Here is a 27996-nt window from a genome sequence, read left to right on the forward strand (position 1 = left end):
AGTGGTACACTTATAAAGAAGCAAAACACTGCAATATTTATAAACCTATAATTAAGTAGATTACAAATATACTTACAAAACAAGGTTAGCTTCTTACAGAGATAACATAGAGACAAATGAATTGGTGAAGTGGCATTTTAAATTTCTGAAACTGGGGTCAGTGTGACCGTCTATTTGCTTTCTTTGAGCTGTATGCCTTTTGCTTAATGCAGTAATGAATCATTAGACAGACACTTTCATTCTTGTCAGCTAAACACAAAACTTCAGGCAGTTTTTCAGTTTCACAAAGTCTTGCTGGCTGTGGTTTTGTTTTGCAAAATTGACACCAAGGTGGAATGTTTCAGGTTGTGGTTCCTAAGATCTGATGTGGGGAAATTTAAGTAGATGATAGTAGTTTAGGGCAATGATGATTAAGTAAAGGTAAGAGGGGGGGAAGCTGAGTTTGTTTTTGATCTTTCCAACTCTTGTAGTCCAGGTTTCTGCAAAATTAGACTCAGTAGTTATGAGCAGGGATCTATTTGATCTGAATCCTCACAGTTCAAGAGCTGGATGGGTGGGATTCAACTAAATAAACGGCCCATTTTGACTGCTAACAAAGACGAATTCCACACTTTTAATTTTAATAAGAACTGTTTATACATCCCAGGGATGGATGTGTCCATAAAAAGACAACAGCATTTTTCAAAACAATTCATTTGGGAAACAGTCACATGACCTTTTTACTGCCTTTAAGATAGCAATAAAACTAGCTCAGCCAGTTAGCCCTAATGAGGGAGAAAGAGAAAACATCATCCTCTTCCCTTTACTCCATCTAATTATAATCTGTGTCAACTGACTCCAAGATCAGCTGAATCCTAATTGACCTCATATATTGTACAGTGAAAGATAGTCAGAATTGCCAAACCAAATGGAAAAATAAACAAACTGTAATTAGTACTTAAACTCCTAATTTTCCATTTCATATTTCCCTGCTATTATTCATAATTGCAATATCTTCTTTAAAAGTTGTTTTTAAGGCTGAATTTTTAGAAGTTGGGCACCATGTAATGAATCTCTTGAAATACATAAGCGGCAAAGAGTCCTGTGGCACCTTATAGACTAACTGACGTGCAGGTGAATGTCAGACCTGTTCATGATGAAAACAGCACCTCCTTTATCAGCCTCTTTGATTATAATGTTTGGTCTACAACCCATCCTGGACAACGATCCCTCACTTTCACAGACCTTGGGAGGCAGGCCAGTCCTCGCCCACAAACAACCCGCCAACCTGAAGCATATTCTCACCAGCAATTACACACCGCACGATAGTAACTCTAACTCAGGAATCAATCCATGCAACAAACCTTGATGCCAATTCTGCCCACATATCTACACCAGCGACACCATCACAGGACCTAACCAGATCAGCCACGCCATCACCGGTTCATTCACCTGCACATTCACCAATGTAATATATGCCATCATGTGCCAGCAATGCCCCTCTGCTATGTACATCGGCCAAACTGGACAGTCCCTACGTAAAAGGATAAATGGACACAAATCAGATATTAGGAATGGTTATATAAAAAAACCTGTAGGAGAACACTTCAATATCCCTTAAGCACACAATAGCAGATTTATAGGTAGCCATCCTGCAGCAAAAAAACTTCAGGACCAGACTTCAAAGAGAAACTGCTGAGCTTCAGTTCATTTGCAAATTTGACACCATCAGCTCAGGATTAAACAAAGACTGTGAATGGCTAGCCAACTGCAAAAGCAGTTTCTCCTCCCTTGGTGTTCACACCTCAACTGCTAGAAGAGGGCCTCATTCTCCCTGATTGAGCTAACCTCGTTATCCCTAGCCTGATTCTTGCTTGCATATTTATACCTGCCTCTGGAAATTTCCACAACACGCATCCAGCGAAGTGGGTATTCACCCATGAAAGCTAATGCTCCAATATGTCTGTTAGTCTATAAGGTGCCACAGGACTCTTTGCCGCTTTTACAGATCCAGACTAACACGGCTACCCCTCTGATACTTGAAATATATATTATTTATTTCTGGAGGCAAGCAGTAAGTACCATAGAGACTTTCAATAGGAAATAAAATAGTGATGAATATTAAGTACATCATTCAAAGTTCCTTCCAGGGCTGCAGAATTCACTCTGTTTTGAAAGTGACACTTTCTTTCCTGTCCAGCTTATTTTAAACCAAAATTTCAAAGACTCCCTGAAAGACTTTGCTTAATTTTAGGAATGTGACTACATTGACTACAATGTGACTACGTGTATGCTTAAAGTCTTGTGTGTGGGTTTGGCAGTATTTGCAGGATCGGGGACTAAATTTGCACTTACAGTTTTACAGGCACAATCAGTTTGTGTGTTGCAATAATAGAATTTTAATTCACACACAGGATTTGCCCACAAAGAGAAGTTAGCTAGATCTGTTCATACCTGAATGGCACACACAAATTCTGTTTGCATAACCAAACCAAAGTGATGTTCCTTTGAAATCTTGCTGTATATTTACAGGTTTCAGAATAGCAGCCGTGTTAGTCTGTATTCGCAAAAAGAAAAGGAGTACTAGTGGCACCTTAGAGACTAATCAATTTATTTGAGCATAAGCTTTCGTGAGCTACAGCTCACTTCATCCGATGCATTCAGTGGAAAATACAGTGAGGAAATTTATATACACATAGAACGTGAAAAAATGAGTGTTATCATACACACTGTAAGGAGAGTGATCACTTAAGATGAGCTATTACCAATAGGAGAGCGGGGGGGGGAGAAAACCTTTTGTAGTGATAATCAAGGTGGGCCATTTCCAGCAGTTAACAGGAACCTCCAAGGAGCTTTGGGGGTTTGGGGGGGGGGGAATAAACATGGGGAAATAGTTTTTACTTTGTGTAATGAAATATATATATATATATTTTTGAAATCCCTAATCCTGGCTTCAAAGATTTTATTAGAATAACTGAATCCCTGTATTAATCTCACCCTGTATATTCTGACACTTATACAAGTAGTGTTAAAATCCCCTTTATTTTTGATATTCTTTTATGTGAACAAGAGAGTCATTAACTCCCCAATCCCAGAAAATGGTGCTTTTGCTCTGTTGCTTGTGTGGAGTATCCCAGTATAGGGAGCAGTTTCCTGCATTGCAAGATCCATTCAGAGCCTTCGCATTCACAAGTGAAATATTACATCTGTGGGAATTATCACCTATAACAGTGCTAACTTTTGACGCAGATGCTTTTTGTTTATAGCCCCAAATCTGAAAAGAGAGGCTCTTGCTGGTATTGTACATTAATTTACTAACCTTAGCAGTCTGAGGAGTAGGTTGCTGCAACTGTATAGGGTTTGCTGTCATAAACAATGACAAAAATATCTCTTGGATTCTGACTGTGACAACCCACTCCCCTTAGTCATAGCCCATGCCACTCAGTATCTCCTAATATTGCAACAGTGATTCCTAACTTCTGGTTATAAGAACTCCTCCAATAGTCTCATTTGCTGTATACTTCACAAACTATCTTAAGCTGTGCTACTGTGCTGACCTCTCCCCTCCCAGAGGTAACTGCCTTTCAGTAGTGCCTGGTGTGGTTCATGCATGTGCTTATTTTTAGATTTGTTCTTGTGGAAGTGCCCATCAAATGTACTGGACAGAGTACTAACATTTAAAAGATACTGCTTAATAGAGGGGGACAAAGAATAATATCCCATCAGCCATAGCAAACTCTCCCCAACTCACTCTCTACCCACTTGGAGAAGAGATCTGAGACACAGATCATCAGGGAGAATTCTGTCCATAGTTTGTATAAACCCTCTGTATACTTTACTGTGAAGTTGGTATATACATGTAAGATATTATTATCATTATTTAAAGTGATATTTATATAAAGAGACAATCCCGGCAATATTTCCAAAGCAGCTGCTTTATTGCCAAAGGGGAGTTGGAGAGCATAAACTCAGTGGGTGAAATAGGAACTTCAGTGGAACCAGGAATTTCACCTAGTGTCTTGCCTGAAATTTATCATTACAAACCGACAACTGACCCTGACATACTGTACCTTATTAGTGCAAAATATGCTCCTGCAGCAGTGATATTTACAGCTTTCTGGTTGCTCAGTTGTGCATGTTATGAACAGCATAAATGCCATTTTGGAGGAAATTGCAGGTACATAACGTAGCTGTGAGGATGATCCATGAAGCCTGCACTGCTGTAGCATGTTCTCTGCTCACTATTCTCCAGGACTTGGAAGTCTGCAGAGAGCGAGGATTCTGTTATTATTTAAGGAGAAAAATAGGGGGAAAAAATCATCATCGTAAGCTAACACCACCACAGTGTTTCCCAGTGTGATTCTTATCATCTGTGTATGTCATCACATGGTCCATATATTTGTTCCTAGCTCTGCCATTGACTTGCAGCATGACCTTGGTCAAGTCATTTATTTTTCTGTATCACAATTCCCCACCTTAATGTAAAGTGAAGATAATATTGCTTATGTAACTTTGAAACAGCTTTGAGATACATAGATTAAAAACACTAAGTGCTAAGTAGTATTATTTTAGTCTATGAAGATATAGGGTTATGAAACTGTCCTTACATGTTTTTCTTACAGTGCTGAGCATACTGTTCGTGTTTAGCAAGTAAATAACAATAGAAAGAAAGAAAAAGGACTGTGAAAAATGTTAGTTTTTTCCCTCCAAAATAAATAAATAGTTTTCAACAGTTTTGTAACTGAACAGGTTTTTTGAATGTTCATGTACAAAGATTGATCATTTTCTCTGTTGGACCAAGGGATTTAAGGGACAAGAAACATCTAGGAAGTGAAAACCCACATTAAATTTCAACAATTTGTTCTTCATGTACTAGGTTAGAGCAACTGGATCCCTTAGTTAAGATATGTCAGATTAAACTATATATAAAATAGCATTATAGATAGAATGTATCTAGTCATTTCTAAATAAATACTGGCAAATACGAGAGCAAAATCTGGGGATGGATACCTGCATTAGAGTCACTGAACAATTAACTAGGAATTTCATCTTTTATTTGACTAGAAAAACAGTCCATAAATCAAATCGCAAATTTTGCTATAGAACAATTCAAGTAAAAGCCTCAGTTATATTATCCCTTCTATACTTTTTCAAAGTAATATGGCTTATTCTTTAGGGGGATTATTTTTTTACCTTATTGTATACAAACTTATTTGAAACAGCATGAGCTGTCTTGTCAGGTACTAGATATCATACATCGCATGAGATTCTGTAATACAGAGATACCATTTCCAAACAATTAGGTATTTTGATTTTAGTCTAAAATCTTTTACAAATCAATATATTTTCCTTTTTAAAATAATTCTTCTGATGTGTTTCATGACAATGCAATAAGCACAATTGGAAATGAAGAAAAGTGGCACCTTGTTGTTCAATATGAGAGAGAATCAAAGCAAATATTTTTTCTGGCTTATATGATCCTTTAGTTCTTTAATGCAGAGTACAATTCCCAGGTAAAATCAGGTAAATCCAAGCTTTTAAACACTCACTGACAGCTTGGATGAATTTCTACATTCTTTTAGTAAGACTGTTCTTTTCAACAGGACATATAATAAAGGGATGACTATAAGGATTAAATACTAATGTGAGAAAGAAATGAATCTTAAGTTAACAACCACAAAGAATGACTATGGGTATGTGAAGCATTTGTTTTCAAGACATTATGATGTTTTAAGCACATACCTAGTACTTTCTACACATGCTGAGTAACCAGGCTAATTAAAAAAGCCCATATAGCTCTTGTTAAAATCTGTTCGAATTTTTGGAGCACCTGTTATAACAGAATGCCCACAGACTTGATAGTTTAGCGCCAAGACACCTGCTACCTTATGTCTCACAGTATGTTCAGTTTTATACTGATAGTAAAAGAAAAAAATCCACTTTTGGACATTTAACAATCTCATAAATGATAAGAAATAAGTCTGAAAATTTAGTGATTTAACCCTTCCAGCGTCACTTCTTATTGCTATACCTATAGTTTTCTGTGAGCAGGCAGAATATACAGACAATGTATAACCCTGGGACCATTTCGTTTCTTTGTTGCTGAAGCCATTATATCCAGTATTTACAATGCTGAGCAGGAGGCATAAACCACCCTGCATTTTATTCCAGAGATTTTACAACTGTAGCTAGTATAGTCAGTGGATATTTCATGCATAAGTGTAGTTTATCTGAAGAAAGGAATGGGCATTATATTTCTAGCTAGTTTCTACTTTGTATCCTTGATCTATTCCCATTTTTTGCTACAAAGCTATAAAAAGAAATAAAGCAACATGAGACAATTATCCTTTCTCCCTCCGCCCCTCAAAAAACTCCCCACGTTGTTCAACAAATTCTGTGATTTTGCAGCATACAGAGAAATGTCTCAGTGAATGTTTTTATTAATAGATGTGTATAAGTACTGTTCTCTTTGGAAGGAAGTAAACACCAGGAAGAGAATGAATTATTAAAGATGTTACTAGAGAGTATAAGCAGGTGTAATTAAAGGACAGAAAAATATTTAAGCTGAATATTATGAATAACTCACTGACAATGGCCCCAATCCTTCAATCACTTATGCATATAGATAAATTTACACATTTGGACCCATTGTGGACTAGGACCACTGGACTAGGACCACTGAGGGCTATTATAGATTCCCAGGGTGCAATCCGGTATATTACAGTAAATGGGAATTTTGCCATTGATTTAAATGAGGTCAGGATTTCCCCCTTAGATTTTAAGGCCAGAAAGGGCCATTATGATCATCTCCCCCAATCTCTTGCATAACACAGGCCATATACTGTAGTTCAACAGGGAGCAATCTTTTAGAAAGACATCTGATCCTGATATAGATTTCAAGTGATGGAAAATCCACCATATCCCTTAGTAAAATAATCTCCAATTAGCAGCAATGTACACGAGTGCTTTTTTCCCCCATCAGCATCTGGCCAAGAGGTTGAGACCTCTCCCCCTGATGTAAATCTCTTTGACAGACATCCATGGCTTTGCCATCTCTAGACTGGATTAAAGCAGTGCAATCTACAAGGGGCTTTTCTTAAAAAACAGTTTGCAACTTCAGCAAGGAGACTATATAACAACCTGAAAAATAAGAGCACTTTACATTAGTGGTCCATAAACTGTATTGGCATCCAATTTGTTCCTGAGTACAAGTAATGTTGTTGCTTTTACGCTTTATGATTTGGGTGTAATTTTGTGTCATACTATGCTTGCTCGGTTCAGATGAAGTGACTAAAAATGACAGACCCCTAGATTTGTTCATCTGGAATTGTAAACAGGGTATTCATAGCAGCTCTGAAATTCACTTCTCATGCTGCCAAAAGCCCAGATGTGATGGTTTTCAGGATAAGTTACTAAGCCCGTCTAGTTATCCAGACTTTAAATGTCCAGGTGTGGTTGAGTGGAGACACCTTCAGGTCCATCTTCAAACTTAGTGAAGTGGGGTTTGCTTGGTATTGGAGTTTGATTTATTTTTGAAAAGCGGTTCAATTATAAATGTATTCACGTACCTATAATTTAGTGATAGGTACACTCTAGAAATGGAACTGTAAGCCTTTTGAGGCAGCGACTGCATGTTCCTATGTGAGTGGATGGCGCCTAGCACATTTTAGGTGGTAGAGCACCTCTGCTGATCCACTGTGTTAGCTGATGTTAGGACCATGCAGAAAAATGCTACCTCACTGTGGGAAGGTCTGTGTACTCTGTTACTGTTACACATTTATATTGCTATACAAATACATAGTGAATGACAGTCCCTGCCTCAAAGAGCATACAATCTAAAAAGGCATGAGAGGTGAATGAGAAAAAAAACGTGGGTTGGGACGGGGAGCAGGGAAGACAAAGTATAAATATAGGATGTACACAATTTTTAGGATGTACACAATTAGTTGGGAGCAGGTGATTTAGCTCATTCGGACAGTAAAATAAATACACTGTGAGAATGAATATGAAAATAATAATCTAGGTGTTGGGGAGGGTTAAACAAAGATTTAAATTTTCTAAACATTTATTTGTATTTAAATTTTTTCTCATGAACAGACTTTATGTACTAGAAACTTTGGTGTTTAACACTTCTCATCTCCAAGTACAACTGTTGAAAATTTAACCTAGGAAAACTAATTGGTATCAGACACTAAAATTTCTTGCAAGTTATGGGAAGTGTTAGTTGTGGGAATAACATTTTTTCCATACTCTGCATATTGATTTGCCTTTGAGATAAAAAGCATCAAGAAAGCAGGTGATAAGCCTTTGTTAATGCCTCTGTGATGAAATGCTGCAGCTACAGGCTACTGTTGATAAACAGGTTTTGAATTAATTAGTTCTGCATAATTATCTGAGCTATCAAGTCTCTAAAGCCGAATGAGACTGGTTTTCATACTAGTTATACACCTCTTGACAGCCATGAAAAATGTTTTTTATTTTCAAAAAGATCATCACTTAAAAAAAACCTAGCTTTTACTAGAATAACAAAATATTATTCTACTGTAATGGTAGAAGAAATATTAATGACAATTACTCTTGTTGAATTACAGAGATGTAGCAGAACACTTTTGAGATTGCTGGTCAAATGGCTGGTAAAGGAAGAGATGGGCACTAGACTTGAATATATGTGGTAAAGTCCCTCTGCCTTTTGGGCTATGAATCCTTAGTGAGGAGGGGGCACATAGACCTCAAAAGGCATTGGAACCAGGGGAGGAGGCTGGAAAAGCTCTGCATGGATGTTTGTACCTGTTGAGTGCCATATCGTATAGCAATTAAATGTGAATATAATGCTTGTGAGTTGCTGCATGCATTAAGTTCATTTATAATATCCATACTCTATGTTATAAGGTAATATTTAAGTGTTTTATTCTGTAACTATAAAGGTGTTTGCTATGAAACTGGAAACCTCCACAGTCAGGGGAGAAGAATTACCGAGTCTGAAATATCAGTTTACCACAAGAGATGTCATCTCCTGCCCAACAAAACAAGGCCTCTAAACATCAGACAAGCTATTGCAGAACATCAGTGGATTGTTCCCTCTACAGCCATGAAGAGGAGATATGTACAAACACTCATCCCTTCAGCTTGAGCTCTGGGGAAAAGGAATAAAAATCCCTGTCAAGAAGAAATTGCTCTCACTATACTGCTTGCAATTTGGAGAGGGCGATATTTCTAAACATAAGCAAGGGATCCCTGAACAGCTTACCTTAAAGGTCATAAAGTATAGAGCTTGCACGTTACAGTAGCTTTTATTACTTTTTGGAACCTAACACCGCAACTCATTTGCATGTGTATGTTTACCAGCTTTAACCTTGTAAATAACTTCTTTCTTTTTCATAATTAATAAACCTTTAGTTAATTTAACAAACAATTGGCAACAAGTGTTTCACTGGTGAGAGATCTCAGGTACACTTGACTTGGGGTAAGTGACTGGTCCTTTGGGTGTGGGAGTGACCAGAATATTGTTGCGTTTTTTTGGTATAAGGGACCATCTATCACAAAGGCAGGCTTGTCTGGGTGGCAAGATAGACTGGAGTGCCCAAGAAGAGTGTCTGTGACTCCATGTTAAGGTTGGTATAGTGCTTCAGGAATTCACACTTGATCCTTGGTTGGTGAAATCTAATTATAGAACATACAACCAGTTTGAGGTTTGTGCCCTGGTTTATAACAGTCTGCGCTGAGGTTGGCATTCATGATCATGAGCCACTCTAGACAGTTTGACATAGGCATTTTTATATCATAAAAACAGCCACACTATCTAGCTCAGTACTTGTCTTCTGACAGTAGCCAATGAACAGAGGGAATGAACAGAACAGGTTATCATCAAGTGATCCATCCCCTGTCACCCGTTCCCAGCGTCAGGCAAATAAAGGCTGGGACACCATCCCTGCCCATCCTGGCTAATAACCATTGATGGACCCCTATCGTCCAGAAACTTATCTAGTTTTTTTTTTTAAACCGTGTTATAATCTTGGCCTTCACAACATCCTCTGGCAAAGAGTTCCACGGGTTGACTGTGTTGTGTGTGAAGAAATGTTTCCTTTTGTTTGTTTTAAACCTGTTTGTTATAAGCTTAGGAGCCCCAGCCCTGGACCAGGACCCCATTGTGCTAGATGCTGTACAAATGCTGAACGAAAAGACAGTACCTAAGAACATAAGAATGGCCACACTGGGTCAGACCAAAGGTCCAGCCAGCCCAGTATCCTGCCTACCGACAGTGGCCAATGCCAGATGCCCCAGAGGGAGTAAACCTAACAGGTAATAATCAAGTGATCTCTCTCCTGCCATCCATCTCCACCCTCTGACAAACAGAGGCTAGGGACACCATTCCTTAACCATCCTGGCTAATAGTCATTAATGGACTTAACCTCCATGAATTTATCCGGTTCTCTTTTAAACCCTGTTATAGTCCTAGCCTTCACAACCTGCTCCAAAGAACTTACAATATGAGTAGAAGAGAAGAGACAACAGGTAGATAGACAGACAGAGTGACATGGGCCTACAAGGAAACATTGAGACATGAGATTCTGGCATATATATAAACATGGAAAAGATTTTAAAATATTTTGGTTTTTTAATATATTTCTTTAACTTTGAAGCTAAAAGTATTCCACTAATGATTTAGGATCTTAAACGGATTTGTATTGTATTATAAGTCTGAACAGCATTTCAGTCCACCTTTACCTTGATACTCCAGCAAAGTAGCTCATCCTACTAACCCAGTCACCATGGAATTTTGTAGGGAATGAGCAATTTTAATAACCAGAAAAGAGAAAAAAACTTATATTAAATATTAGTCCACTTTGAATTTCTCCAATGGCTTAACAATTCACATGGCATTAATATTTGATGACCAGGACCTGATCCTGAAATTTACTGTATGTGGGTATAAAGCAGCACCTGCACAGAATCTCCTTGAAGTCAATGGTGCTCTGCTTACATAGAGTACTAATGCACATACTATAAATTGCAGGTTTAGAGCCAACCTGGTTCCCTAAGAAACTTGGATAGGGTGGATGCTCTGTCTTCATAAATCCCAACTGCTTAAGCATCAACAACTAATAAAGTCTGGTGTGTCCCAGCTCTATGTTAAAGTGATTGGCTTGGCTTTCAGTGATCAGTCTGGATGGACCAGTTTAGCCATAACAGTCTACTCTTTGAATAATGCATCTATAAATGCTTTTAAAGATCAGGAATAACAAAATAGGTCTTTCTTCTTTAAGATGTGCACTACCTAATAAATAAAGAAATAAAATAAAATAAAAACAGACTAACATAAGTTTCTCCATATCAGATTAGACCATTGGCCCATTACCCTTCCTCATTAAAGTTTCAAAAGAAAGTGAAAAACACTATGTAACATAGCCAGTGTGTAATATTGTGTATATTTGGGGGAGTGAGTGCAATGCTTCCTGACCTCTACAGTTTTTGAACCCTGAAGTATGAGATTTGTTTAAATTGAATATTACTGTTACAGCAAGCTTGCATAGCTACAAATGTTATTAGGGCTCATCAAAATAACCTGTTCTTTTTCAAATCCAGCCATAGTATTTTCCATTATCAATAAACATTATCTTCAAACCTAGATTTATATATTTAAAATTATTTTATATTACACACAGAGAAACTATGTTAAAAGGACATTATTAAGGCTGTAAAGTCAAACACTCAGAAGTTAGAAAATGTCAGAATTAAGGTTGCCCGTGCAACCTTGCCTCTGTCACTTGAGTGAATGGAGTAACTAATAGCAATAATATGTTGTAATCCTCTATGTGGATCAGAATCAGGGAGGAATGGGACACTTGGTCAATGGGTTCACAGATATTTGCTGACAGCAGAGGAATGGTGACACTCAGGAATCTGGGTTCCATTCAAAGCTCTGGAGAAGCATGTGCTCTAATGCGTATGGATTGATCTGCCCATTTCCCACAAGTCTGATTGCTTTCGCCCCATCCCCTCCAACCTGTCTCTCTCCCAGTCCCAATCTGGTCTCTTTCCCACCCCTGGCTCCTTGTCTCAGTTTCATTATCTATGCATAGCTCCTCTTCCCAATCCCAGCCTAGCCCATTCTAGCTCCTTGCCCAGCCAGTCTCAATTCCTCAGGCTTCTCATCCTAGTCCCAGTCTTCATCTCTCTCCCAGCTCCGCATCTGATCTTTCTGCCCCTTGTTCCCTCCACACTGGTTCCTAGTCCCAGTCTTTTTGTCAAGACACAGCCCCAGCCTCCTCCTCCTCCTCTAACTCTTCATCCAATCTCAGCATCTGCCCCAGCCAACTAGCTCCCACTTGCTCTGCTTCCCTCACCAGTTCCAGTGCCCCCCTTACTTCCAATCATAGTCTTCTCACCAAACAGTTCCAGCCTAACTTTCCCCCTGTACCAATCCCAGCCTATACCCCTCTAGCTCTTGGCCAGCCAGTTCCAAACTCCCAGTCTCACCAGACTTCTAGTGAGAGTCTACTCCTTTGCTTCTCCTCCAACCAAACTTTTGTGCCCTGTGCAGTCAAACCAGGAAGCTTCCTCCTTTATACTGCCTGGGTACCAGCAGGAGGGGTTATTGACAGCACAGGTGAAACAGGATCCCTGCTCTCCCTTCCAGTACCCAGCTCTACGCTGGCCTGGAGAAGCCATTAAAGTCCAGATCCCTTGTAGCCATGGCCTGGAAATGCTTAGTTGCTCTGTGGGGATGACACAGTTCAGTCACACATAGGAGCTGTGAATGGCTTGAATATGCTTAATGAGTACATAAGAATGAGAATCTTCAGCGATTTAAACTGCTAAAAATCAAAGAAATCTGAGCATGTGCAAGTGGTTTCTTTCCAGACTTACAATGTGGCCAACTTTGCATGGGTTTTCACAGGGATGGCTAAAGATACATCCCTGACACAAAGACCACTCCCTGGCCCATTTCAGGTGCCTGCTCCAAAGCATGGGGACACTAGAGCATTTCAAACAAAAGGTCAGCAGAATTTTTTAACATACGCAAAATGATATTTCCCCCTAGCCTTGGTCTCAGAAATGGTTGAACCTTTTTGGCTAAGATTAACAAAAACAAACAAGGAGACAGCACAGACAATTTCAGAAAGTTCAAAGCAATTAAAACAGTTTTATAATGGGAAGTAGTGGTCAGCCTTAATAATAGGAGGCAGTACCAATCCCACCTATAATAGATTTTTATAAGAATGGAATTAAACATGTGCACTGAAAATGAGTCAGACGCTCATAGCATCCTGTTGATGTGACGGGCCAGCTCTTCTATAAATCCAGGCTACAAAAATGTGCTTGATAAAGAAGCCTAATGTTTTTGGAAAAGATAAGCATTCTAGTTCAGTCGGACCTCACACAAACAGATCTCCCAATACTGTTAATGAGAGCTGTGACTGTAAAGACAGGGTGTGTAAGTAGGAGGGCATGGTCCTCAGAAAAATACCACACTTAGAAATACTGGCTGTTAAAACCTACCATATTTCTAATGGTTTCTTTTATTCAACTTCCTCAGTGAGTTTAGTCAAGCAACAGAGCCCTGAAGCAGTGCTCTATTTGAAAATAAGCCAACAAACTTGGCCCAGTTTTCCTCCTGAACTGACTATTCACAGTTTTCGCTTTCAAGACCTCCTGACCCCACCCTCTATTTTTTCAAGCAACTTTCAGCTTTTTATCTCTTCTGAGTGGGAACAAATGAGGTCTCATATGGTCTGATTTGCCTGGTCAATCAGCAGAATAGTTCTGTACTTCAGTGCAGCTGTTGATACTACTTAATCAGCGGGGGCAGGATATTGCATACTTGAGAGGTTTTACTCTTCTAGAATCTACATTCTGTCAAAGGGACTTCATTGTATAATCAATGACAGTCAGAAATATTCCATTAATGCAGAACTTATATGAGACATAAATGAAAACAATTTAACACCAGGTACAACACTGCACATATTTTTATATAATCATCCAGTTCAAATTTTCTAAAATGTAATTTGTTGCATGTGACATAGGCAAATTAGCATTTATAACAGCAAAAGGTAGATCATTGTTAGAAGGAAGGATGAGTTAGTTGAACATTTGATTAATTAAATGGTTCTTTTTACTCCCATGGAAAAATATACATCATCCTTTGAAATAAAATTCACTCCATCTTCACAAAGTTTGGGTCACAGTTTTAGAAGTGTTATTAGCTTGAAATGGCTAATATTTTGTCATGCTTTTTGAGGTGCCTAAAACAATTGTACTGTAATTATAATGTGACTTGAGAAGAAGGTCTTTAGAAAAATTATTCATTTGTCAGAATGAGTAGATATTTCATACACAAATCCTTGCCCCTTCCGAACATATTCCTTCTGTATGTTAGTATGTGAATATTAAAGCCTCTCAGAATTGATCTGGCCAGTACAGGTACTTCATTAGGTGAAACATTAGAATTAGTACTAGTTAAATTCCTAAATCCAAATCCTTGCACAGTGAGATGAGAATGGTTGTAATTAAGGGCCAGAACCTGCATCATTCTGTAGTGTGTATTGGCAATTGCCTGCTTGCACAGCACTTCCAGTGTAGAGGCAGACTATGCAGGATGACAATGGCTTCTCCATGTGACACATCGAGTTGCACAGCACCTGGGTACCTCCCTTCACACTGTCTGTGAATCAGAACCAATAAAGTGGTTATATGGAGCATTTTAGAAGTGGAAAGGGTGCATCGTAGCAATGCTTCAAACACAAAAGGTTCATTACAGTCATATAGACTATATTTGAAAATAGCTTAATTGCAAATATGCTATGTAGTTACATCTAATGGAGTAGACAGCATTTGGAATAGGGCTGTCAATTAATCGCAGTTAACTCACATGATTAACTCAAACAAATTAACCATGATTAAAAAAATTAATCACGATTAATCACAGTTTTAATCGCACTGTTAAACAATAGAATAACAATTGAAACTTATTAAATATTTTGGATGTTTTTCTACATTTTCAAATATATTTGTATTCTGTGTTGTAATTGAAATCAAGTGTACAGTGCTCACTTTATATTATTTTTACTACAAATATTTGCACTGTAAAAATGATAAACAAAAGAAATAGTATTTTTCAGTTCACCTCATACAAGTACCGTAATACAATCTCTTTATTGTGAAGGCACAACTTACAAATGTAGATTTTTTTTGTTACATAACTGCACTCAAAAACCAAACAATGTAAATCTTTAGAGCCTACAAGTCCACTCAGTCCTACTTCTTTCAGTCAATTGCTAAGACAAACAAGTTTGTTTATATTTACAGGAAATAATGCTGCCTGCTTCCTGTTTACAGTGTCACCTGACAGTGAGAACAGACATTCACATGGCTCTTTTGTAGCCAGCATTTCAAGGTATTTATGTGCCAGATAAGCTAGACATCCGTAGGCCCCTTCATGCTTTGGCTACCATTCCAGAGGACATGCTTCCATGCTGATGATGCTCGTTAAAAAGATAATGTGTTAATTAAACTTGTGACTGAACTCCTTGGGGGAGAATTGTATGTCTCCTACTCTGTGTTTTACCAGCATTCTGCCATTTATTTCATATTATAGCAGTCTCGGATGATGACCCAGCATGTTGTTCATTTTAAGAACACTTTCACTGCAGATCTGACAAAACGCAAAGAAGGCAGAAATGTGAGATTTCTAAAGATAGTTACAGGTGTGGAGCGTGCTTTCAGAACTCTTAAAAGAGCAACATTCCGATGCGGAAACTACAGAACCCGAACGATCAAAAAAGAAACTCAACCTTCTGCTGCTGGCATCTGACTCATGATGATGAAAACGAACATGTGTTGGTCTGCTCTGCTTTGGATTGTTAATGAGCAGAACCCATCATCAGCATGGACGCATGTCCTCTGGAATGGTGGTTGAAGCATGAAGGGACATATGAATCTTAGCTCATCTGGCACATAAATATCTTACGATGCCGGTTACAACAGTGCCATATGAACGCCTGTTCTCACTTTCAGGTGACATTGTAAACAAGAAGTGGGCAGCATTATCTCCTGCAAATGTAAACAAACTTACTTGTCTGAGTGATTGGCTGAACAAGGAGGAGGACTGAGTGGACTTGTAGACTCTAAAGTATTGCATTGTCTTATTTTTGAATGCAGGTTTTTTTTGTACATAATTCTACATTTGTAAGTTCAACTTTCATGATAAAGAGATTGCACTTCAGTACTTGTATTAAGTGAATTGAAAATACTATTTCTTTTATATTTACAGCTCAAATATTTGTAATAAAAATATAAAGTGAGCACTGTACACTTTGTATTCTGCATTGTAATTGAAATCAATCTATTTGAAAATGTGGCAAACAACCAAAAATATTTACATAAGTGGTATTCTATTATTGTTTAACAGCATGATTAATCGCAATTAATCTTTCAATCGTGCAATTAATCATGATTAATTTTTTTAATTGCTTGAGTGCCCTAATTTGGAACTGAAGCATTATAGCATATGAACATGTTGCTAAATCTGTGGCTCAGAAGATCCCAGTTTGTGTCAAAGTCAAGGGCATCTGCACCATGTGTTGGGTCTTATAGTTTAAAAAGGTATCATAAGGGGTTCGCCAATGTTCTCTTTGAAGGGGACACTGGATCTGCTTGTACTGGCCCTGGAGCCTCTTCTCACTGGCCCTCTTCCCCCAGAAAACTTAGACCCAATGCTTGAGGCCCTACCTTCACTAGAAGCTGCTCTGGCTATAGGTTTTGAAGCCTCTCTGAACTAGTCCAGTCACAGGGGATTTTTCATATTGTGCATGGAAAAGGAGTTGTAATTTTCCGTGGACCAGTCTGGCTTACCAGTCTGGGGACTGAGCCCTCTCCATTCAGAAAGCCTGATTGTAGATTTCCCCTTCTGAAAAAGTCAATCACCCTCCCTTTGTAGCTATCTTCAAGGCTTACTGCAAAGCCTTTGTAGTTGGGTCAGATCATTTCCTGTTCTGTTCTACATCTTCCTTTTAGGGCTGTTTTCTCCTTTTTTGTCTGCCTGCCTTTGAGAGTAGCTACATCTCTCTGTTTCATTTGTCCTAGATCCATTTAAGTAGATGATTTTTGCTTTTAACTTTGATACAGAAACCAGAAAAATGTTAATGGGTGCTATATAAATAAGTCTGCTGTTCACTGAGGAATTATGATAGTTATTTATTACTTAAGTCGTGCCACAGATGCACATGTACATTACAATACAGATAACAATAGTTACCCTGCCCTGAAAGATTATCCATCTAAATTAAGTTGAGAACAAAAGGAGAAAGATGATAGCATAAGGAAGGATAGGAGAAGGGGGAGGACAATATGATTATATGGCCATTTGCATAGCTAATTCTAGTGTCTAGATAATGGAGATTTTTCTCTTTAAAAATATTTTTCCATTTATCAGTGGCCCATGGGCCAACCCATCACCTTATACTGAATTGAAGCTCCCATCCCCAAATCCTTTGTGGTTGATTACAGAAATTTCCAACAAAAGCCTACTCTAGTATCCAAGCCAAGTTGCTTTTGTGTCCAGAAAAGAGAGAGTTGTTGAGAGAGCACAATAACAACACTGCCATTTTCACTTTGAAATGCATTGAAAGCATCTGAAACTTTTATGTTACCTCGCTAATGAGTGAAATTCATCCCAGTATGGAGGGGTGGCATGAGGCCGGTGATGCCACTTAAGTCCTACTTAATATTTCCTTGCAAGAGCTTAGTACAGAGGCCTTTGGTTAGCCCTTGGCACAGTGGTAAATTTCACCCTATAAATGAGTTCCACTGAGGTTAAACTACACATATAGGACCTGATTCTCATTTAATACACTACTGTATTCGGGCCAGCGGGGAATTTAAGCCACCTGCATGTTTCCCAGATCTGCTCGAACTTACACTTGGCTTTCCATGGACCACTGAACACTAGCCACCCCGATGAAATCCTCCTCCACCCCTCCCCGCCCCCCACCTCAGACCCTAAACTGGAGGCTGGCATCAGGGCCAGCATAGAGCCAGGCTGTACACTGACCACAGAGGCCCTCCACACAGGTGACGTTCTCAGGGGGCTGTCTATGCCCACTTTGAAGACCTTTTATGCCGTCAAAACAGCGTAAAGTGGCCTTAGCATAACTGAGAACCAGGTCTACTGTGAATGCAAGGTGTAATCCAATTCTCATGATGAAACTCACAGAGGAAATTCAGGTTACGGGCATGTCACATAGAATTTGTTAAAATATCAGCGCTTTCAGAACTGCCACTGTATTTCCACAAGCGTGTGTGGATGAAATTGCAACTTAGTTCAGAGCGCCAGCTACATGGAAAGGGTTTTTCAGGGTATGTTTACAAGTAAGCATGCCATATGCTATACTAAAGAAAAACATGCTAATTACTGAGTAAAGACACAGAACTGCTTCAGATCCACTGAACAAATGAGCTGTCTACTTTCTGTGCTATGGGAATAACTCTTCTTGGTCCAGAAACTAAAATCTCTTCAGATGCTTAAGCTCTAAACTCAAAAACAAACAAAGCAATAAATTAGGTTTTAAATAACTAACAATAAGGACAAGATCAGTAGATATCCCTGATAACTGAGTTCTATAGTTCTACAATGTTCTATATTTTTTAATTTGCTATTTATTAATGCCAAAGAATGTACTTGGTGCTGTACACAGCACAAAATAAAATAGTTCCTGCTCCCCAAAGAGTTTAGAATCTAATCAAAATAGGCAACAAATAATGTCCTACTAACTGGAACAGTAGGAAGTTCAGAGGCAGAACAAGATCGCGCTAAGCATCAGGGGGTTGAATCCTGAAGTCCTCAGTTAGGCAAAACTCACCTTGAAATCAGTGGGAGTTTTACCTATGTAAGGATTATAGACTCAGGCAGGGCCTTAGTCTTGCTGTTATGTTTGATTACTATTATTTCTATTGTGGGAGCATACATATGCCCCAGTCAGTTCCAGAGCTCATTGTGTCACATGCTGTATAAACACATAGGAAGACATGGTCACTGCAATTAACTTGAAATTTGCTATGAGAAAAGAGAAGGACAAGGATGTGTTTCTATAGGTTAGCTGTTTTACAACTTCATGGTTCCAAAGCTCTTGAATATTTTTTAAAGCAAATTATATAGATCACCTATCCCCAGCTGATGCTCAGCCTCACACTTATTGGTTGGTTGCTGGCTTGTAACCAACACAGAAGTGGGTTTTGAGGAAGGAATTTGAGGAGGAAGGAAAGACTTTAATGGATTAGTTTTCTCCTCTCTTCAGATAGCTGTTCAGTCACCCAATAGTCCCCCCACCCACTCAATTCCTATCTGATGCTTCTCTTTGGTAATTTATACAACTCACTTGCTGGTTGGAAAAGATTTTCAGCCTTTCACTCTCTTACATTTCCTAAACACCTAGGGAAACCCTGGCTCATTGAGGATTTCTTATTCAAGCATGTAGGTTACACATACCATAACAGGATTTCAGTGCTTGTGTGTATAAGGGCTGCAGAATCAGGCCTCCATTTTGGGGTGGTCATAACTTCCCTTGAAAATGTATTTCTGTTTCTGGCATTGTCTGTACAACCGACTTCTTGGGAAGGAAATATATAGAATTAGTTGACTGATGTTTTATGTAATTTTCTTTTTTTTTTTTTGCTTCAACTGTTATGTCTTAAGTATTATGACGAGATATTTAGTAGTTATGATTGTTCTCTGGGTACTGCATCTTTCCATTTCTAAATGTCTGTGGTGGAGTGCCAGGATAGCTGCCATTGGGTAGGAGAAAGTTAATGCAGCATGTTACAGAGGAGATGTGTGCTGGGGCTCTCTGAGAGATACTTTTGTTCTGTGTTTTACTTTAGATTTGTTATTTCTCTGAAAGTCATTCAGGCTGAAAGTTTATGGTTGCTGCCAGAAGTGTTTCTTTCCATCAATCATCATAGTAGCTCTCTTAACTGTTTATTACACAATCAGTTTAATAACCAGTCTGCTCCTCTTCTGCCACCAGAGTTTTTAGGCCTTCAGTTTTTTACCTTCCCCATTCCCCCATCCACTCTAGAAAATATGCTTTAAAATGTTATACTGATAATATTTTCTCTAACACCTCTCATCCTGGCTCCAAAAGCACTTTAGAAGCTATGTATATTCAGTACCCCTGGAAAGCAACTACTTCCAAAAAGGAGGACAATAACCTACTGCAGTACAGCATGAGAGCCATGGGAGCAGAAACCCTACCCTTACAAAAAGGGTAGAAACAGCATTTAAAAGAACAGTTCCACCTACCTTCTTGCCACTGTCCTAAGTTATGTTGATTTTATGTTGGAAGCCCAATGATGACATCATAATGAATCTGTCACTGCTGATAGACACCAATTTACAGTGACTCAGTTTTGTATTACCTTGCTAGATAACATAGGGCCACGCCATCCCGTGCCCAGGTTATTTCCATGTAGGAAATTCCATCTGCAGTGGTGGAATTTCTGATGCAGTCTTTCATTCAGGTTCAGGGGCTTCCCCTTCTTCCTGGGGAAGTGGCCGGAGGTTTCTCTCCCACAAATCAGCAGATTCTGGACGATTCATGACGCTAAAACCATCTGCATTGGTTACTCATCCCTCCACGTCCCTTTGTAGTCAGGGGCTCGTCTCCTGGTTGCCAAAGAAAGCTTTACAGTAAAGAGGAGGGACAGAGATTATGGTAGAATAAGCATTAACTTCCTCACAAAAGTCTGTAGGCTTGGAGGAGGCAATACTGTAGGCAAGTGGGGGAGGCAATACTGCTGAGAGTAACTGTTCCCTCTGGCTCTGTCCCAGCCCCTCCAAAACTGTAGAACCTGAACCCCACTGAACACACATGGATGGGCTCCAAGAAGTCTTCGGTACAATGCGATAGAAATAACACTCCCCTCCCCATACCTGACCATTCCTCACTCTTCTGGACAGATTCACCTATTTTTCATCATTTCTGCCTGCAGAGACAATATGTACCTGAGTGCTGGAGCTGTCCTTTTTAGTCCCTGATCCAATTTACTCCCTGACCCACAGAAGATTTGAAGTGAGGCTGATAATTCCCTGCAAATTCTGTTACTGCAGAACTGTGCAGGACATATCCATAAGAAATGCATGAGTTGTGGGAGTGGGTTTTAGCAGGAGAAAAATATTTCCATTTGTTTTGAAGAGGGAAGGGAAAAGAACATTTTGATGTAAGTTTTGTAAATGTGTTAAATGATAAATTACTAATCGAGGCCATGAGATCATTAAAAAACATTCTGAACTGCATGAATATAGAAAAGTAGGTGGGGGGGGCGAAGGGGGAAATTAGTTGCTACTGCCATCTGGCAAGTAAAATAAAGAGGTCAAGGACATCTGTGGACTGTAAAGATGTAAATGAACAAATCAAATAAGCAGACACTGCTATTTCAAAAGCTACTGTATTTCACTGACAAGTTACAGAAAAAAGTGTTATTGATTGTTGTATTATTGATCATTTCTTATAATTGTAAGCAAGACTAACAGGGAACCATCTAACATTCTGAAATTTAACAGTCTCTAAACAGGGAACATAACTAAGGATTTGAAATCTGATATTACATATTAGCTTCATGGTACTAAATATCACAGAGGTGAGCAGCTTCATGTCTGTAATAAATTTTATCCAGATTTCTGCAGTCTCGGGAGAATACGAATACTTTGGGAGAACTAATATTGTTCATTCTATAAGATACATATGTTCTGGAAAGAATAACAGGCTTCTAAACTACTTCTTGGTTGGTCATCAGTGGAAAGAGTCACAGGGAGGAACTACGTTAACAAGAACTAACAGAAAAGTGACTGGAAACGTGTTGATTAATGGCCTTTGGAGCCCTTGTATAAATAATTACTGTAACTTTCACTCCCCTATTCCTCCCACTCTGCAAGGGCACCCAGCTTTCCTATCCATCTACTGACCACAATCACTATTGGGGAGCGTTTATATGGGAGTTGCCTCAGATGATTGCTATGGGTCAGGTATTGTGTTCAGCTGCCTCTCACAAGAGATCTTCTCCTCTTCAGGGATGCACTGAAGGGATTTTACCTCAAAACAATCTAAGACTCAGATGGTCTCAAAACAATATTTGTTAAGGAGAGAGAAAAACCTGGATTAAAAAGAAAGGGATATTCATAGCATGCCTAGTATGAAATTCTGCAAAAGCTATTCTAGACAGGTCCCCTTCATGCCATTACATGAGAACAAGCAATATGTTACAGCCGAGTAGAGCATGTATTCTTTATTCCCTACCACTCTCTTTGTCAGGCAGCATCTCTCTCTCTCTCTCTCTCCACATACACACCAGTCTCTTCTGGTGTCTTAGATCATCTTCCACTCTTAGGAGTCTGGTCCCCTTCCACTGCAGTTACAGACGATGATCCTTTTGATGCTCAAGATGTTAGCCTGTATTCCTAGTCCCAGCATGTGAGCTAAAGTATTTATATACATGCCCTTTCTGAGGGAATAGGAAGTTTCTTATGAAAATCCACTGTATATTTTTAAGTTACTCCCTATTTTAATTAATCAATCTTTGGATGAAGACATTTGGGTTCCTGTTTTTCTTTCTGTTACACACACTGATTTCTCCAAATGTTCCTTTGAAGGTGTATCCACACAACCACTGACTCTCAGCCCACAGTTGTATTCATCTACCTTCCAGGTAACTGGCGCTGAAAAAGGTCCTTTTGAGATGCTAATTAAACATCCGTTCAGATGTTTACTGGCATGGACCCAAGGTTTTAATCTTGAAAATAACTCATTGTCTGCCTGATATTTGATTTGATGTTTGATATCTTTCCTTACCCGTGTTTCTACTCTGTATCAGACATGAATTATTGACAAATAAAGTCAGTCTGTCACATTTACTAAATTCAGATCTGCAACCACTGCCTCTAAAAACCCCCAGTGCTTTCAGTCTTATGACCAATAAAAATAAATCGCCCATTAATCATTTAGATCAGAGTTTCCCAAACTGTGATCTGTCGTGAGCAGGTTGGTCACGTGGTGCTGCTTCTCTTTATTTCCAGCTGTCAAATCCACATGAGAAGCTAGCTAAAATAAATTCATCACTTCTCTAATATTTCTTTTTCACGTGAAAGACTGCTGTCATTACTGCCAGGATGTACAATCAGAAACAGGAGGAGATTTATATGAGCTGAACAACTGCTAATGAGTGTGGTGGTCTCTACTAAGATGTGACCTAGACTAAACCCCCTGATTCAGATCATGCAAATGTAGTTGTAAATCATCTCCTGCTGATATTATAGTATATGCCCCCCCCAACCCTCGCCAAAAATCCAATTCACTGAAACTGAGGAAAAAATATACAAAATTTAGAAAGTTACAAGCAGAATATGGCAAATGCCAGGCGAGGTGTGAGAGAATGCCATATGTTGTGTGTTCCACACGCTTTTCTCTGCTAGCTTTTTATTACAGGAATATACATGTATGTATTGCTCACAGCTTTTTAAATGTTAGATCTTTTCTCCAATAGGACTCTCGCAGGAGTACGAATGACTCCCTTGAATAAAGCTCACAGGATACAGCCCTTTAGTACATCTGGCCCTCTTCATATCTTCATTAATGCCACCACCCATGTCTTTTTTCAATTACTAGTCTCGCTAAAAGAGTACATTGCAGCAACATCCGAGGTGATATAATGAATACTCATTAAACAGTCCTTCTTACAACCTGTTTGGAAAGGTATTCTCTGATACTGAAGAAAGTAAGAAGAAAAGCCTCTCGAACATCTAAATCAAATTTTATATGCTCACATTCCTGTTATGCCTGCTATCCAAGGATTTCAAATTGTTTCTCAAACACTAATGTTTGCAATAACTTTGAGATAAGTTTTACTATCCTCATTTAACACAGGAGGAGTCTGTGGGTGGGCAGGGACACTGGAACAATTTTTATAGTGAGGGCGCAGAAAGCCATTGGAAAAACTGTAAACCCTATCTATGATGGAAGCCATACATTCATTGATATTTGTACTCCAAGCCAGGGGTGCTGATGCACTCACAGCATCCCTACTCCCAGCAATCCTAAAAGTGAGGAACAACAAGGGTTGACTGCATAAGGGATTTTTCCCCCCAGAAACTCCCAACCTTGCTATCAGCTGTCCTGGTGTGAGGACACACCTCTTTTAACTTTGGCAGCTGTTTTCACCATCCTGCCGATTAGACTTGTTCTGACCGAGTTTCACTGACACAATGCTGAAAATAGCTGCCAAAGCAAGGCTGCACTCATCCTCCCAATATTGCTAACGATGATGCAGCTCAACTGGTGAGAGCAATGATGGGAGTTTATGGTAAAAACTCCCTAGTTTAGACAAGGCTGGAAGGGCAATAGCAAAGCTGGGAATAGAAGTGAAATTTCCTGAGTTCCTATTTTGAGGCTGAACCGTAGAAAATCCTTCCTCCCTCTCAACTCTATCCAGACAATATTTAAAACAATTATTTATTAAATGCATCACATTACAGAATATTTGGCAGCAGCAAGAAAAGCAAAGCAAAGCAAACACTGGGATACATAGCAGGATATAGTACAAAGCGGAGATTATTAGGACCATGTCTGAAGAGGGAATCCAGAAGGATTGTAACTGTGCAGTTTGGCCTTGCATTACAAAAATACTAAGATTAGGAAAAGATACAGAGGGGAAGAAAAAAGGATGAGACAGTGTTTGTGTTAATTATGGGGAGAAGTGAGGAAAAATTGAGTTTTAATGCACTATAAAAGATCAGGATATTGTTATATTGGAAGGTGTTAGTGGCTGCCATCAGGAGTGTATTTGATCTATGGGAAATCACAGACCTTAGAGCAGATGGGCATGCTAGCCACCCTTCATTCAGGCTAAAAGGAAGAAGCAATTAAGTTCCTTTATGGAGTAAAATAGCTGGAGAGAAAGAGAGCCACCACCCAAGGCACTCGTCTGTATGCAGAGCCAAGAGGTTTCCCTGGTGACTAATTGTAAATGCAGGAGCTAGGGCAGCATTTTCTCAAATGTGGCCACCGTGGCCCATGTGGCCACCAGGGGCTTTTCTTGCAGCCACAGTCTCCTGGGTGGTGATTTGGGGGGCAAAGCAGTGGCCCCTCCCCCAGGACCACCACCAGGAGTTGGGCCCTACCCTCCTCTGGAGACACAAATGCTGGAGGAGCAGGCAGTCACTGAATTCCCCACCTTCCCAGAGGCAGTGGGAATCAGGCTTCAGTCCTGGGATGGCGGGCAGCAGGTCTCCATCCTCCAGGTGCAGGGCACTGGACTCTGTCCCCTGGGCTAACCTCCCCGCCATCATCCCTGGCCCCCACTGCCTCACTACCCACCTCCCCATCCAGGGCTTAATTTGTCCCCAGGCTTGCTAGGGATGAATAAATCTGCTGTGAAAAGTGATATTTGTATGTTTGTTAATATCACTTTTCAAACTTAGTAGTTAGTTGGGAGGCTGTGAAAAGTGATATCAACATACAAGTATCACTTTTCACAGCAGCAGACTTACTAACTAGCAAATCTAAAAAAAAAAAAAAATCAACCAAAAACCTCAGAAGATACAATAACAAAAAAAGACAAGAACGTGTAAAGCACCTTATCTTTGTTTCTATTCTGTCTAGGTCCAGTAAAGAATAAAGACAACTGTACATTATTTTTATTACTGAGTCAGCAATAAACCCTACATAAATGAATTACAATGATTTGGACATGTGTATGTGAATATTTATTGTTTTTCCTAAAGTTAATAAGTATTTTATGAAAAATTGTCAGAGTGGCCACAAGCAAGAGTTGGTGGCTGCACTCTGAGGTCACTGAAAAATTTGTTGTGAGAACCCCTGGGCTAGGGCATTGGCTGATTGGAACTATGTGTGTCAGAGGCAGAAAGTCAGAACATAAGAACGGCTATACTGGGTCAGACCAAAGGTTCATCTAGCCCAATATCCTGTCTTCTGACAGTGGCCAATCCAGCTGCCCCAAGGGAATGAACAGAACAGGCAATCATCAAGTGATCCAGCCCCTGTCGCCTATTCCCAGCGCCTGGTAAACAGAGGCTAGGGACACCATCTCTGCCCATCCTGGCTAATAGACCTCGATGCAGTCAGGGAAGCAGTCATAAGTGGGACCCTGTGAGGTAGCAGAGATAGAGCTCTGTGGGGCACAGGACTGACTAGAAAGGCAGCTTGGAAATTCTGAGCAAGGAAACTGCCTGCTGTTGTTTGTTCTTACTGTGTTCAGGGAAACAGAAGTTTGTGCACATTCTTTGTAAATAAACAGAATTGCACAACAAAATACCTGACTCAGATCAATTTCTCCTCCTAACAGTACAACCAGGCAAGGCTCCAACGAGCAACAATATTATTGATATGTGTGTCATTCTGAGGGGTATCAGGACGGTAGAAATCACAAATGTACTTGAGAGGAAATCAAGCTAAAAATAAAAATATGGATGGCCTCACTTGGAAGTATGACTCCCATCTCAACTGCCCCAGGCTGCTTTGGGGCTGCAGGAGGACCACACAAAGAACTGCCATAAAAAGAAGAACCAAACTGAAGCTCCCGCTTCTATTTCACTTACTATCTGTGACTGGCTAGGTGAGGGGAAGAAGGACCCAGGAAAAGGTGATAGGGAAGCAGAGTGCCATTGCTACATGGAAGGGAAAGGAACTAATTGTCAGTTACTTTGAACTCTAGTATCCTCTAACGCCTTCACTCCTGCTTCCACCGTGGCCCCTTATGGAGCCAGCCATGGAAGCAACACATCTGAGAACACACATGCTCTCTCTCCCCACAGTGAAACAGCTATGGGGCAGGGCCACTCACCTAGGCATGCTCGTCAGCTCCACTAAGCCATTAGAAAAGTTAAGTGGAGCTTTCAAAGGGAACAGCCACTAAGGAAAGAAGAGAAGAGTGGCGGTGGAGGAGATGGAAGCCAATGGAAAAAAGAGAGACAGGATGGTGGCAGGTGTAATAGGAAGCAGCCACCAAGGGAAGGGGCGAGTTTTGGTGGTGGTAAAAGAGGAGGAGGCAGAGGAAGAGGTAGCTGTCAGGGAAAAGGGGCTATGTTTGTGGGTTTTGTCGGAGTGAGGAGAGGAGCATGAGAAATGAGTCACAAAAGCTTTTTAGGGGAACACCACTTTGAATTTGTGCCTGGGACTTATTCACATTTGCTCTGTCCTGGGGCAGGCCAAACTGTCTCTGGCAAATACAACATGCCTGGGACCAAGTGGTAAAGGGATTGTTGTGAACCCTGTGACCAAAGACTGAAGATTGTGTGGACCTAGAGAGAGAGCTGTAGCTTATGGGAGGATCCAATCAAGGGATGAAGGAGTGGTTTTGGTTCTGTTGGACTTTCCTTATCACAGAGGGAAAGCAAAAACAATGAGGTGTACTTGTGGCACCTTAGAGACTAACAAATTTATTTGGGCATAAGCTTTTGTTGGCTAAAACCTATTTCATCAGATGCATGGAGTGGAAAATACAGTAGGAAGATATATATAACAGTACATGAAAAGATGGGAGTTCCCTTACCAAGTGGGGGGTCGAGACAAGTCAATTAAAGTGGGCTATTATCAACAGGACGAAAAATCACTTCTGTATTGGTAATAAGGGTGGCTCATTTCGAACAGTTGACAAGAAGGTGTGAGTAACAGTAGCGGGAAATTAGAATGGGGAAATTAGTTTTTAGTTCTTGTAGTGACCCATCCACTCCCAGTCTTTATTCAGGCCTAATTTGATGGTGTCCAGTTTGCAAATTAATTCCAGTTCTGCAGTTTCTTGTTGGAGTCTGTTTTTGAAGTTTTTTTGCTGAAGAATTGCCACTTTTAAGTCTGTTATTGAGTGACTAGGGAGGTTAAAGTGTTCTCTGACTGGTTTTTGAATGTTATAATTCTTGACGTCTGATTTGTGTCCATTTATTCTTTTGCGTAGCGACTGTTCGGTTTGATCAATGTACGTGGCAGAGGGGCATTGCTGGCACATGATGGCATA

General features: G+C 39.7%; 1 long non-coding RNA gene across 1 annotated transcript in view; it reads right to left on the reverse strand.

Annotated features, from left to right (window-relative positions):
- Positions 1–1040: 1040 nt before the first annotated feature.
- LOC311528341 overlaps positions 1041–27996 on the reverse strand; it is a 50253-nt gene continuing 23297 nt past the window's right edge. Inside the window, exons 2-3 of the long non-coding RNA XR_014713577.1 lie at positions 4050–4242; positions 1041–1513 (exon numbers count right to left, since the gene is read on the reverse strand). This is a non-coding gene — a long non-coding RNA (uncharacterized lncRNA). The remainder of the gene's footprint in view (positions 1514–4049; positions 4243–27996) is intronic.

Source organism: Lepidochelys olivacea (assembly GCF_965140295.1).
Source record: "Lepidochelys olivacea isolate rLepOli2 genome assembly, chromosome: 11".
NCBI lineage: Eukaryota > Metazoa > Chordata > Testudines > Cheloniidae > Lepidochelys > Lepidochelys olivacea.